Source organism: Macaca fascicularis, chromosome 8, assembly GCF_037993035.2.
Source record: "Macaca fascicularis isolate 582-1 chromosome 8, T2T-MFA8v1.1".
Lineage (NCBI taxonomy): Eukaryota > Metazoa > Chordata > Mammalia > Primates > Cercopithecidae > Macaca > Macaca fascicularis.
The window spans coordinates 1,509,322-1,522,641 of NC_088382.1; the positions used below are offsets into that span (position 1 = coordinate 1,509,322).

The 13,320-nt window shown below is 52.3% G+C and overlaps 1 protein-coding gene across 9 annotated transcripts in view; it reads left to right on the plus strand.

The window, feature by feature from the left end:
- The window catches only part of DLGAP2 (DLG associated protein 2), a 919,850-nt gene that overhangs the window by 608,139 nt on the left and 298,391 nt on the right, over window positions 1-13,320 (plus strand). The window lies entirely within an intron of this gene.

Here is a 13,320-nt window from a genome sequence, read left to right on the forward strand (position 1 = left end):
GTGGTGCACATGCAGCCTCAGGCGAGGACACTCATCAGTGTCCTCACTTCCCCTTTCACTGTGTGGTCCCTGTGAGCCGTGGCTTCCACATTAACTGTGGGCTAGCCCTGATCTCTCACGGCCATAGTCGCCATGGAAAAGTGACATGAGGCCATCTCTCCCCTTAATGCCAGCACCGTCCTCAGCTTTCTCTGAAAGCATTTTATAGCGGCAGGCAGTGCTGAGCCCCGAAATAACCAAAATCTATTTTCTGCCTATTTGCTTTTTAATTCAAGAGAGAAAGCCTTAGTTTCAAGCAACAGCATCCATTTCTTTACTTCTTTGACACCGTGGGTTTGGGGTTAAGCGCGACCGCCTGGGCTTCCAGTCTTCTCCTGGTGATTTGTGTTGGACGTTTTGAAGTCAACTGCTAGTTTCTCTTTTCCCTTCTCTTCTCCTCTTTCCCATCTTTCCCGTCTGTCTGTCTTCTCTTCTCGTCTTCCCTGTCTGTCTTCTCATCTTTCCCATCTGTCTGTCTTCTTTTCTCATCTTCCCTGTCTGTCTTCTCTTCTCTTTCCTGTCTGTCTATCTGTCTTCTCTTCTCGTCTTTCCCATCTGTCTGTCTTTTCTCATCTTCCCTGTCTTCTCTTCTCTTATCCTTCCTGTCTGTCTATCTTCTCTTCTCGTCTTTCCTGTCTTCTCTTCTCATCTTCCCTGTCTGTCTTCTCTTCTCGTCTTTCCCATCTGTCTGTCTTTTCTCATCTTCCCTGTCTTCTCTTCTCTTATCCTTCCTGTCTGTCTATCTTCTCTTCTCGTCTTCCCTGTCTTCTCTGCTCATCTTCCCTGTCTGTCTTCTCTTCTTATCTTTCCCGTCTGTCTGTCTTCTCTTCTCGTCTTCCCTGTCTGTCTTTCTGTCCTGCTAGTGTTCTTCATTTCAGGGCAGTAGCCTCAGGGGGTTTGAGGGCCTTGGGCAGCCGCAGAGGAAGCCACATCTCAGCCCCACCGCTGGACACAGGCCTGCACCACCAGACCCTCTAAGCTTTAAAGAGAAGCCAAAAATCTGGTTTCTGTCTGAAATCTTCTCATTTTTAGAAGTTGGCAAGTAATTCATAAAAAGAAAATACCACGTGGGCCACACAAAACCATCTGCAGGTGGAGCTGGCTGCCAGGCTGCAGGCGCCAGCCTTCCTTTCTGAGAAAGAAAAGGAGATTCACACGAAGGTACGGGCGGCACAGGCAGCATCCCGAAAGCACCCCCGTGCCCACGGCTGCCTCTCCTGCCTCCACGTTGCTGGTCAGGAGGACACAGAGGCACACGCTAGCCCTCCATCCCCCACACGCGTTTCCTCCACCACCCAGTGATGGCCTTGTCCACAAAAAGCCATCGTGGCAGGAGCTCGGGGCATGTCTCCCCGCAGGGGCGGTGGGATCCCCAGCATTTCCAGAGGAACCTGGTCCTGGCTGTCTTCTCACAGCCCTGTCAGGGGACGTCAGGATCTGGATCTGCAAATCTTCTCTGATTTCTGGCCCTCTTGACCTTGCTGCTGGGTGGGGACAACAGTCAGGACATGGAGAGAAGCTGCAGAGAAGGAAAGAGAACCCGAAGTGCCGGCAGCTCGTCTGCGATGGCTGAGGTGCAGCCTTGCTGTGTGGGACCCACGGGAGACTCAGCCAGGCCTCAGAGGCTGTCGGCGTGACAGAGCCCGGCTGCCCAGCCTGGCCTTGGCCTGCCATGCTTCTGGGAGGCCCCTTCTGACCACCTGCTCCCCATAAGGTTGTGCTGGCTGGAGAATCCCTCCCTGACAGTGACAGTCAGGCTATTGGCCATGGCACAGTAAGAGTCAGGGTGCCTCCCAGCCCCTCACCCTCTGTCAGGTGCACTGGGGGGGACCCCTCACTGATCCTCATGGAGCCCCAAGGGCGTCTTCCTCACCCCCACCTCCTTCAGGTGGAGACCCCATGTCTGGGATAACACAGCTCTCGGCCCCACCTCCCTTCCCTCCCGAATCCCTGTCTCCCCTGCCTCCTCCCGCTGGATGACACGTTGCATCAAGGAGCCCTGTACAGAGGGGAGGGGCGGACGGTGCCCCAGGGCTGGATCCCAGCTGTGAGTTTTGCCTCAGGTGGCCTTGAAGCCAGCTGCCCCCAGAGGAGGGGTGCCCTGTGGTCCAGGTGGGAACAGAGCTGGGGTGAGAGAACCCAGACTCAGAGTGGGATCGTTCTCCTGAACGCCAAGGGCTGCCAAGCAGGAGATGAGGGGTGTGTGCTGCAGTGACCTCGCAGGCCTGGGGGCTTCCTCCACCCCGACCTTCAGGAACCCCGGATTCTGGTGAAAGGGCGCCGCTGTAAGAGGGAGATGGGTGCCGGTCATGGGAAGGGCATGAGGGACAGCGAAGCAGACACATTTTCCCTGGAGGACTGGGGCTGGGAGGACAGCGTCTCTCAACTTCATTCCCTCATCTTTGCGACAGGGGCCGGCGCACCACCTCTCCAGTGGTTCTGTCAGTGACATAAATGCATTGTGTCAAAGTGAAAATTGCTCTGGGCGAAGCTCAACCCGCAAGACTTAAGTCTCCGCTTAAGACTTGCAGCAGGGGAGACAGCCCCGGACTCAGCCAGAGTTCACCTCCCCTTGAACGAAGGACGGGAGGGCTTCTCAGAGCTGGAGAGAGAGGCGATGCTGTGCATTTCCGTCTGAGTGGACGAGGCTCCCGGGGCTCTGCGTTTGCCGATCGGCCTTTCCCAGAGGAAGAGCAAACTCTCTTATCTTCATGGCAGGGGGTAGTTTTAAAACTTGGAAGAGCTGCGAGGCTCCCACCCTCCCCAGAGACTGGGTACAGGCCCCCCCCCCATGCCTGTATTGACACGGATGGCTACCCGGCCCTCAAAGATGGGTACAGCTAGGAAGAGTCCAGCAGAAGATTTACATCTGAGATGACCAGAGAGAAACCCTGCAAGGACATAGTTTTATCAAGTAAATGCTCTATGAAGTGGGAGGTCAGAGGCTTGCAGTCAGGACAAAGCCATCTGCAGTTTGGGGAAGTCGAGGGGTGTGTTGGGACCTGTGTGGTCACTTCTACCCAGTCCACACATGCGTCTGGCAGACACTCCTTAGGAACCCCTCACTCAGAGCCTCGAGCTCTGGGGATATGTGGCTCAGGTGCTGAGTGTGGGGGTCTCTGCACCGAGGCTGCAGGTGGTCCAGGGTCCCCAGATACTGGGAAACAGGCACAGGGGAGCAGGCAGACACTTGGAGTCCTGCGTCTCCCCTGGCTCTCCTCTCCAACCATGGAGGTGGAAGGGGCAGATGGAGCCCACTGGAATCCGCAGGGCTCGCTCCTAATGAAGGAGGAAGTGCAGTTAGTGAGCAGGTGCCCTCCTGGGTCCAGGATGGCAGGTCCTGCAGAATCTGTGGGGATGGCTTCGGGAATTTTGCTTGCCCAGGTACAATAATTCTTGCTACACCACTAAAAGCTGCTACCTGGATGTCCTCTAGCTATTAATGGCATTGACCTGTCTCCAGAACCAAGCATCCAGGTGTGCCGAGCCAAGCACAATCAATCTCAGGTCCCAGTAGATGGAGTCGCTGCAGCCCAGACCACTAAATTTCTAAATTTCCTGGGAGCTCTGAGGCCCATGAGGAGGGGGAGCCTGCGAGAAGGCACGTGGGGGACCAGAGCCGTGCCCCGTCGCATGCCGGGGCCCTGGGGGGCTGCAGCTCAGATGTAAATACAGTGTCACCTCTCTCTTAACTCCCCAGAATAAATGCCTGCCCAGGAGGAAAAACAGGCAATGGCAGAAGCCACGTAACTGTAGCTTCACGACTCTTTGTGGAGAAATTGCCCAGATGTCCATCGTCCTTGCAAAACCTCCCGTTGTGGCACCGCCCAGCCTGGCTTCTGCCACAGACGTGCCATCCCATGAACCGCAGCTGGCAGGGGCGGGTCTGCCTTATGTTATGTCACTGTGCACCCAAAGGCCAGACCCTGTGCTGGGGATTCATTAAGTTTTTACAAGTTGAAAAGTTTCCTATTTTCTTTATTCTTTCTCTCCTTTGGCCTCCATTTTAAAAATGAATTGTAATGTGCTGCTTTCTGTACTGTCAATATTCATGCATTTGTTTATTCCTTCATAAAATAAACATTTATCACCCATTTGTACCATATCCAGTGCTAAGGACTGGAGATAAAGGTGCATGAGACACGTCTCCTGTTCTTTAGGAATTCCCAGGCTGGAGGGGCTGCACACCCAGAGAACTGTCACTCTGCAAGGGCATGTTGTGAGAGAATCAAGTGCACTGTGTCCTCAGGGCAGCAAGAACAGACATGGGTCCCCGTCTGAAGGAGGGGCAGCCCAGGAGGCGTTCCTGGAGTTGGTCGTCCTGAGCTGAGGCTTTGGGGATGAACGGGCTGACCTGGGACAAGGCAGAGGTGTGAGGGGAGGGATGGGGCAGAGGCACCCCGGGCAGAGCAGAGTACAGGGCACAGGAACAGAGCAGGGGAACCCAGTGGCGTGGAGCGCTGGCAGAATTCACTTGGTGCAGAAGAAAGGGGCAGGACAGGAGGTGAGCTGGGAAGTGGCAGGAGGTGCCTGCGCCCCACAAGGACGGAGAGCAGGCATCATCCTGGAGGCTAGGCCTTCTGTCTCAGGTCCCTGCAGCACGTTTGCTCTGAATAAGAAAAATGGAATAAGGGTGTGTGTGGTGAAGTGAGTTATTGAGAGATTCGAGAAATGCCATGTAAATAACAGTGTTAACATTTACATGGCAACCCCCTCCAACACACACGCAGTGACCACAGACCCCAGCGGCCAGTATGATTTAGGAACCGCAGATCGTCTTTTGAGAAATAGTTTCTCTTAGGAATGGGGGTTGGCCGTTGAATCAAAAGGCAAGAATTTTGACCATTGCCTGGTGACTTCATAGGAGTCACCATAGGTGACATGACACAAAACATGCAACTCAAAAGCTTTCTCGAGGAATCAATGCCTAAAGAAGATTCTTTTGGATTCTCCTTTTCATCCCAAACCTTTTAAGAATCTGCTGAAAACTTGTTCCTGTCTCTCTGGGAAAATCCACAGACCAACCAGCACACAGAATTAGCACACCCTCCTGTCAGAGCCTCATTCATAATTCCCCGCCCCAGCACATGCCTGTGGAGCAGCTGGAATCCCAAAAGTCCAGGCACACCCTACTGGGAGCCGCAGAGGACAGTGGGATCGTGGTCACCTCCCCTCTAGAGCTGCTCTCACCGTTCTAAAATGTCAGGAAAGGCATAACTCACACGTTGCTAAGAAAAAGCATTTTGGAAGGTAATTGTGGTTGCTATGCATGGAAACTATGCTACCTCTTAGTTTTGTAACAAAGAGTGTTTAATGAGTGTCTCATTTAAAATGGTTCCCTATTGCGGAACGTTCTTCACTGCAGTTCAGAAAATCACTCTGTTGTGTATTTACAGTGTATTTGGATTAAATATCAAGATTTTATCACAAATAGCAAGTTATTTAGCCTGTGTCTAGACATAAATCATATATAAACTGGTGAGAGAGAAGAGGGGGCAGAGAAGTCAGATACCCAAACAAGCTAAGTTGTTCTGGATGATCTTCAGTGCCTCGCATGGAGCCAGCACCGGCTCTGCCACCAGAATTCACCTACCTCCTCAGTCCCCAGATGGGGACTGTCTGGTTTTATTTTGGGGGTTAACTCCACTTTCACATTTTAATGTGCGTTCCTATCACGGCGGCCTCCTGTGTTGCTGTTGCGTTGAGTGCCGATTGTATGTGTGTAGGTCTGTGTGTGTATGCATGTGTATTTGTGTGTGCACATGTGTGTGCATATGTGCACGCATATGTATGTGTGTGTGCATATATCTGTGTGTGTATGCATGTGTGTGTGCATCTGTGCATGTATGTGTGTGCATATGTGTGTATGGATGTGCATGTGCATATGTCTGTGTATATCTGTGTGTATGTGTGCATGTGCATATGTATGTGTGTACATGTCTGTGTGTGTTCATGTCTGTATGTATGTGTGCATGTTCATGTGTGTATGTGTGTGCACGCATGTGTGTATGCATGTATGTATGCATGTGTGCATGTGTGTATATCTGTGTGTTATGTGTCTATGTGCATGTGCATATGTGTGTATGTGTGTGTATGTGTGTGTGTGCATGTATGTATGTGTAAGTTTTGTGGCCACATGGGGAGCTGTGGGCAAAGCTCTCCCCTACGCTGTGCTCTGTGAAAAATGTGGAAATACACAGAGGATTATCACAGTAAATATTTGTAGAATATACCATCAAGTCTGACCTCCGTTTATTAAATGTGGGCCTATTTTGGGAGGATTAATAATTAAAAATGGATAAAGGCAAATCTTTCAGGGTGATTAAGATGTTTATGAGTCTTTTTGTCCTTTTGGTGCCGTATATCAATTTTTTATTTTTATTTTTGGCATAAAGCACGTGGTATGCTACAGAGTTATCTCATTAGCTGGTGATCTAATAATTCGTTATCTGCTGACTCCAGAAATACAGCCGCAACAGCCCGTGCTGGTTTGAAATCCAAGTCATCTTTGCAGCATTTAGGTAAACTTTTGCTTAGCCTGGAACCATCTATTTCTGATGCTTTCCCAGCACAAAGGTCAAATTGACTCCGATGGCTCCAGGTGGCCTCTTCCTGTAATACAGCATCCACAGCTGATTGTCCCTTCCTGTCCTCCACACATACTAGGCGTCACCCTGAGCTCTGTGCACGTGACGCCCGGTGCCTGGCATGGGACACTGGTAGACACCGAGCTAGTTCCTGCACACAGAGCCCCTTCCTGCATGGAGCTTACAGTACCGCAGAGAACGTAGAACCCTAAATCCACATTGGAATCCCACAGTTCTATGTTATAACATAACAGATAGCTTTTGATCAAAGCTTTCAAGTTTGGTGTTCCTCTGCTGGGGCTGTCATTACAAATTACCCCAGATGTTGTGGTTTCCACATTTATTCTCTCACAGTCCTGAAGCCAGCAGTCCCAGATGGTGAGGTGGGCAGGGCTGGACTCCCCTGAGGCCTCCCCTTGGCTGTCAGATGCCATCTTCTTGCTGTGACCTTACATGGTCTTACCTCTGTGTGTGTGTCTGTGTCCTGTCACCCCTTCCTGTAAAGACCCCAGTCCTGTTGCATCAGTGACCTCATTTTACCTTAATCACCTCTTTAAAAACCCTGTCTTCAAATGCAGTCACATTCTGAGGTCCCGGGGGTTAGGGCTTCAACGTAAGAATTTGGGGGCCACAATTCGGGCCCTCGGAGTTGGTTTTGCACCAAAAATTCTTTCCCCATGTTTCCCTGTCTACTTCATTTGGCCTCCAGTGTAAATTCTAGAAGTGCCCATATCTTACAGGATGTCTCATCCTGCTACATTCTTTTCGGTGGAATGCATGAAACTCCGTTCTCACATCTAAATCGCACCCACCTCGCGAGCCCTGTCCAAATCTCTAGGCTCTTGGAAAGCCTTTTCCAAATTATCCTAGCCCCGCCAAGTTCTGTAGCTTCTGAACTCTTTTAACATTTTGTATCTGTGCAAAGCACACAGCAGTGATGTAGGAAAATGCCTTGGTTCTCTGAGGCTCTCGTGGATCCACGATAGACACTTGGAGGCGCAAAGCACAAGCCTGGTGGAAAGACGCTGTCCCGGGGCGTGCAGAGGCAGCTGCCACAGTCTGAGGATTTATATAGCCACCATCTTAACACCGTCCAGGACTTCTCACTGTTTATCTTACCATTCGTGCTTTCAAAATAGTGAGGTGGCAAATGAACATAAAATAGGTTGGGGCATTCCACTCTCCTTTATCTTCTATTTAAACCATCTATACTTAAGTAATAAGTCACATATTTATTTGTGTTTCCTTTGCTTAAAATAAAATGCTGAAAAATCAATTTTAAAAAAGAAAAAAGCTGTCTTTTATCACCCTCTGGTTGCTACAGGGAGCACGGGGAGCTGTCACGTCCAACGAGGATTAGAAGCCATCTGAAGGCACCTGCTCCTGGGATCAGCCCAGACAACCCCTCCACTCTTGCTTTCTTTTTTTCTGTTTTGCTGGTGTATGTAGGAGCCGGACTCGGCACCCAGGCTCTGACAGTTACCACTGCCTGGCCTGGGGCAAGTTCCTGAAATCTGCTATTCCATTCCTCCGTTTCTACATCATTAAAACGGGCATAAAAGATGAGTAACGCACCACACAGGACTGCTGTAGGGAGTGAATAAGTTCATCTGTGTGTTAGGTGCCTACAATAGCGCTTTACACCATGGATAGTATTTGAATAAGTTCATCTGTGTGTTAGGTGCCTAGAACAGCGCTTTACACCATGGATAGTGTTTTACGTGTCAGCCACTTCTAATACCATTCATGTAATATGATTGCAGTAATTGTCATCGGAAGCAGCCTTGGCTGAGGCACTGTCATTGCTTTTATAAACCATCCTGCATGTTTCTTGCCTCCCAGATGCACGTGTCGTTCCTCAAGGAAGGGAGTAAGACATGTCTTTTGCCTCCATCCTGTACACAGTAACAGTGCCAGCACCTGGTCAGCGGTCCTCAGACAGGCATTGAGTGGAACTAAACGGATGCTCGCCTTAGCCGTAAGCCTTTCCTTCGGCCTCTATCTCTAGTGACTCGCTCCTTTCCTTTCCTGACTTGGACCTGGCTGGTGCTGTATCCACACGGATGGCATTTGCGCCAGGGCAGAGGCTCCGAGCAGTTGCCGCTTGGCAGAAGTCAGGCATGGCTCCTGGACTCCAGGCATGGGCGATGGACAGAAAGGCAGGATGACTCAGGCTGGTGCTGTGCCCAGAGCATTGCTACCCAGTCACTGCGGGATTAATATGCAGTGGTGGTTTGTGGCTTCTGTAATTGGAAATCTCTTCTGCAGAACTCTATTACCCTCTCACTTCCCAGGACTTGATTGGAAAAGAAGGAATTTAAAGATCTTTTATGTTTTCTTAAATTTGATGGTAATGAAACTGGATGTTGAAATTTGAGGTTAATAAATCATTGCTAACAGGACATCTTAGGGCTGAGCTGGAAGAACAGAATTGTGGCCAGGGCTTTGAGCTCACACGTCATTGCCACTTGAGAGGGGAAGTGGATATTTGTGCATTTCTCCTGTATTCTATGGGCATCATGGAATGTCCACTCACCCCGGAAGTGAGCTTGACTGTTTTGCGTGTCAGGATGAGGAAGCTGGGCCCCAGAGAGTCCGGCGTCACACAGACCAGCGACCGGCATCACACAGACCAGTGACAGAGCGCAGGGCCCTTTTCAATATGCCACTTTGCTCTGAAAAGGGAGCCAGGGAGAACAGGAAAGAGTTTCTTACGAACATAGACTGGGCATTTCAATGCTGCAGGTCAACTCAGTGGTGCAGCCTGCTGTCTGCGCGGGTGGGGGGACTGAGGCCCACACTGCTCAGGCACCTGCCAGGTGATGGGGTGGGTGGCTGGGGGCAGCTCTGGGACCTGGGCCTCACCTGCAGGCCTCCTCCTCCCTCCCAGGCATGTGCCGCTGTCACTCGTCATTTCTGCAGCTGGAAACTGTCCCAGCAGCCCTCCGGCAGGACTCACGGCTGCCGATTTCCCAAAACCTTCAGGGTAGTGGCATTTTTTACAATTTTATTCAAAGTGTTTCATGAATAAATATTAATTACCAAATAGGAAAGGCCACTTAATTGCACCTGGCATATGTTAAAATCCTCTTCCCTGCTGCCCTCCTTCCTTCCGAGAGAACGAGAGTCAGAAGGAGCATCAGTCCGAGCCGTGTCTGTGTCGTGCGCACACCTGGGTCTGGGTCGTGTCTGTGTATCTGTCTGGATTATGCTGAGGTTCTGTGAGAACGAGAGTCAGCAGGAGCATCAGTCCGAGCCGTGTCTGTGTCGTGCGCACACCTGGGTCTGGGTCGTGTCTGTGTATCTGTCTGGGTTATGCTGAGGTTCTGTGAGAACGAGAGTCAGCAGGAGCATCAGTCCGAGCTGTGTCTGTGTCGTGCGCACACCTGGGTCTCGGCCGTGTCTGTGGGTGCCTTTCTGAGTTATACTGAGGTTCTGTGAGAATGAGAGTCAGGAGGAGCATCGGTCCGAGCTGTGTCTGTGTCGTGCGCACACCTGGGTCTGGGCCGTGTCTGTGTATCTGTCTGAGTTATACTGAGGTTCTGTGAGAACGAGAGTCAGCAGGAGCATCAGTCCGAGCCATGTCTGTGTCGTGCGCACACCTGGGTCTGGGCCGTGTGTGTGTATCTGTCTGAGTTATACTGAGGTTCTGTGAGAACGAGAGTCAGCAGGAGCATCGGTCCGAGCTGTGTCTGTGTCGTGCGCACACCTGGGTCTGGGTCGTGTCTGTGTATCTGAGTTATACTGAGGTTCTGTGAGAACGAGAGTCAGCAGGAACATCAGTCCGAGCCGTGTCTGTGTTGTGCGCACACCTGGGTCTGGGTCGTGTCTGTGTATCTGTCTGGATTATGCTGAGGTTCTGTGAGAACGAGAGTCAGCAGGAGCATCAGTCCGAGCTGTGTCTGTGTCGTGCGCACACCTGGGTCTGGGTCGTGTCTGTGTATCTGTCTGGGTTATGCTGAGGTTCTGTGAGAACGAGAGTCAGCAGGAGCATTGGTCCGAGCCGTGTCTGTGTCGTGCGCACACCTGGGTCTGGGCCGTGTCTGTGGGTGCCTTTCTGAGTTATACTGAGGTTCTGTGTGTCCAGTGCCAGAACAGAGGATTCACACAAGTAAGTTGGACGCTGTAACTTTTCTTTCTGCCTTCGCTTTAGAATAAGAAATGAGGGCAGCCAGGAAGAAGCTGGTTTCCTACATTGGAGCTTTCTCGTGGCCGGTGGTGCTCAGCTTCAGTGAGCCTCAGTCACCCGGGGGCTTGTGGAAGCAGAATTCTGGGCCCACCCCACACCTCTTGATTCAGGGGTTCTTGGGCAGGGCTTGGGGGGCCACAACTGAGAATTTCCAGGGGAAGTCGAGGCTGCTGGTCCCAGGGCTGCTCTGTGAGAACCAGCACTCTAAGTAGTAGGGAGGCAGCAAAGGGCGTTAAGGATCCATGACAGGAACAGACTTTCATGGCGCAGACGGATTCTCCAGGGAGAAAGTCTAGGCAGAGAGACCAGCTGGGATGCTGGTCACTATGGCACCAACACTAAGACACCAGTCACCGTGGCGCCAACACTAGGATGCTGGTCACTGTGGTGCCAACACTAGGACACTGGTCACCATGGCACCCAATTATAGGACACCGGTCACTGTGGTGCTAACACTAGGATGCCGGTCACCATGGTGCCCAACACTAGGATGCTGGTCACCAGGGCACCAATGCTAGGACGTTGGTCACCATAGCACCCAATGCTAGGACGCTGGTCACTGTGGCGCCCAACACTAGGACGCCGGTCACTGTGGCGCCCAACGCTAGGACGCTGGTCACTGTGGCGCCCAACGCTAGGACGCTGGTCACTGTAGTGCCAACACTAGGACACTGATCACTGTAGTGCCAACACTAGGACGCCAGTCGCCGTGGTGCCAACACTAGGACACTGTTTAATGTGCTTCCAACACTTATCGAGGGCCGGCTCTGCAAGCGAGCAAAGCAGACACCGTCCTGCCCTCACTCCTCCCTCTCCTGGTATGGGGAAGACGAATGTCATGTGGGTCCCCTCCACAGCAGTGCTTCTCACCCTCAGCTCTCCTGACATCCAGGCTGGGTAATTCCTCTGCGTGGGCACCGTCCTGTACACTGCAGGATTTTAGGAGCATCCCTGGCTGCTGCCTGCTAGATGCCAGGAGCACTTCGTGAAAGTGCAGAGACTTTAAGCCACTCTCCGGAGTGACCTGTCCGATGATTCAAAACCAGTTATCTTAATGCTTTTCAATAAGTTGGACATGGATGGCGTGGGTTAGAGGAAGATCAGAGAGAGAGAAAATTGTGATATATTTCCAGTGTTTCATCATTAAACTCTTATTTATTGTACTGCAAGAGAGGCAGTACATTTTCCCAAGTGAACATGGGGTTAGATACAACCAAATCAAAATTCATTTCAATGCCAGAATTCCTTCAGCTGTGTTTCATTCTTCTTTGTGAAATCTTAGGGGTTCCGTTTAAAGATCCGTACAGGGCACTCTGAGTGTGTTATTAAATGTGTCAGTGAAAGGATGCGGGGTTATGTGCTCCCCTACATGGCCATGTATGCAAGATGACAGTTTCGTTCATAGTTTAGCCGTCCTTTATGAACAAATCCATGTTCCTCCTATTGTTTCTTCTGGAGCACTGAGACTTCGTTCGTGAGAGTGATTTCCACGAGATCTCCATGGCTGGGGAGGCGTCAGCATGTGGGGCGGGGGCGTCTCTAGGGGTCTCATTTGGTTTGACCGTTGGAGCATTTGCTTTTGCTACCGTTTGCTTGAGTGACTGACTAAACAGCAAGACTCTGTGCTGGAGAAAGCCACGCCCCTCGGGGAGAGACGCGGCCACCACGCGTGCGCAGCCCAGACCTGCGGCAAGGCGAGACGCCGCCACCACGCGTGCGCAGCCCGGACCTGCCTCGAGGCGAGACGCCGCCACCACGCGTGCGCAGCCGGGACCTGCCTCGAGGAGAGACGCCGCCACCACGCGTGCGCAGCCCGGACCTGCCGCGAGGAGAGACGCCGCCACCACGTGTGCGCAGCCCGGACCTGCCTCAAGGCGAGACGCCGCCACCACGCGTGCGCAGCCCGGACCTGCCCCCGGGACGGTGTCGGGAGCTGAGCGCAGCGCGCAGCCGCTGACGGGCCGGCCTTTCCGGAGGCGCCGCGCCGGGACCGTGGCCACAGGTTGGGAAGCGCCAGACGCAGAGCCGGGTGCCACGTGCGTCTCCTGGGCTTTCTGCCCGACAGGGACGGGGGTGCTGCACGCAGAGACGCGTCTGCGGAGACCCAAATTCGGGGTCAGGTTTGTGTTTCTGTCGACACGTCTGCCCACAGAGAGGGCAGTGGGCGATCGTTCCCTTCACCGAGATGTGGTTTTTGTCAACATTCAGTGAGATCATTTCACCGGTGAGGCGGCCACAGCGGCGCTCTCTCTACCCTCACCTCACTTCCTCTTGCAGGGGGTTCCAATCTGGACCATCAGTGAAGTCCTTCCACATCCATGGGGCGTCCACCAGCTAGGAGCTTAGTCAGTGCACCGTGGTGACCTCTCCACCTCAGGGACGTGCCTTTCCCGTGTCTTCTCCTCACACACAAACGTAGCCTGCAAGGAAGGTCAGGTTCAATGCACGGATCTACCCTGCTGCCCGCTGCCACATGTGTACACGCGCGGAGAATGCTCTCCACAG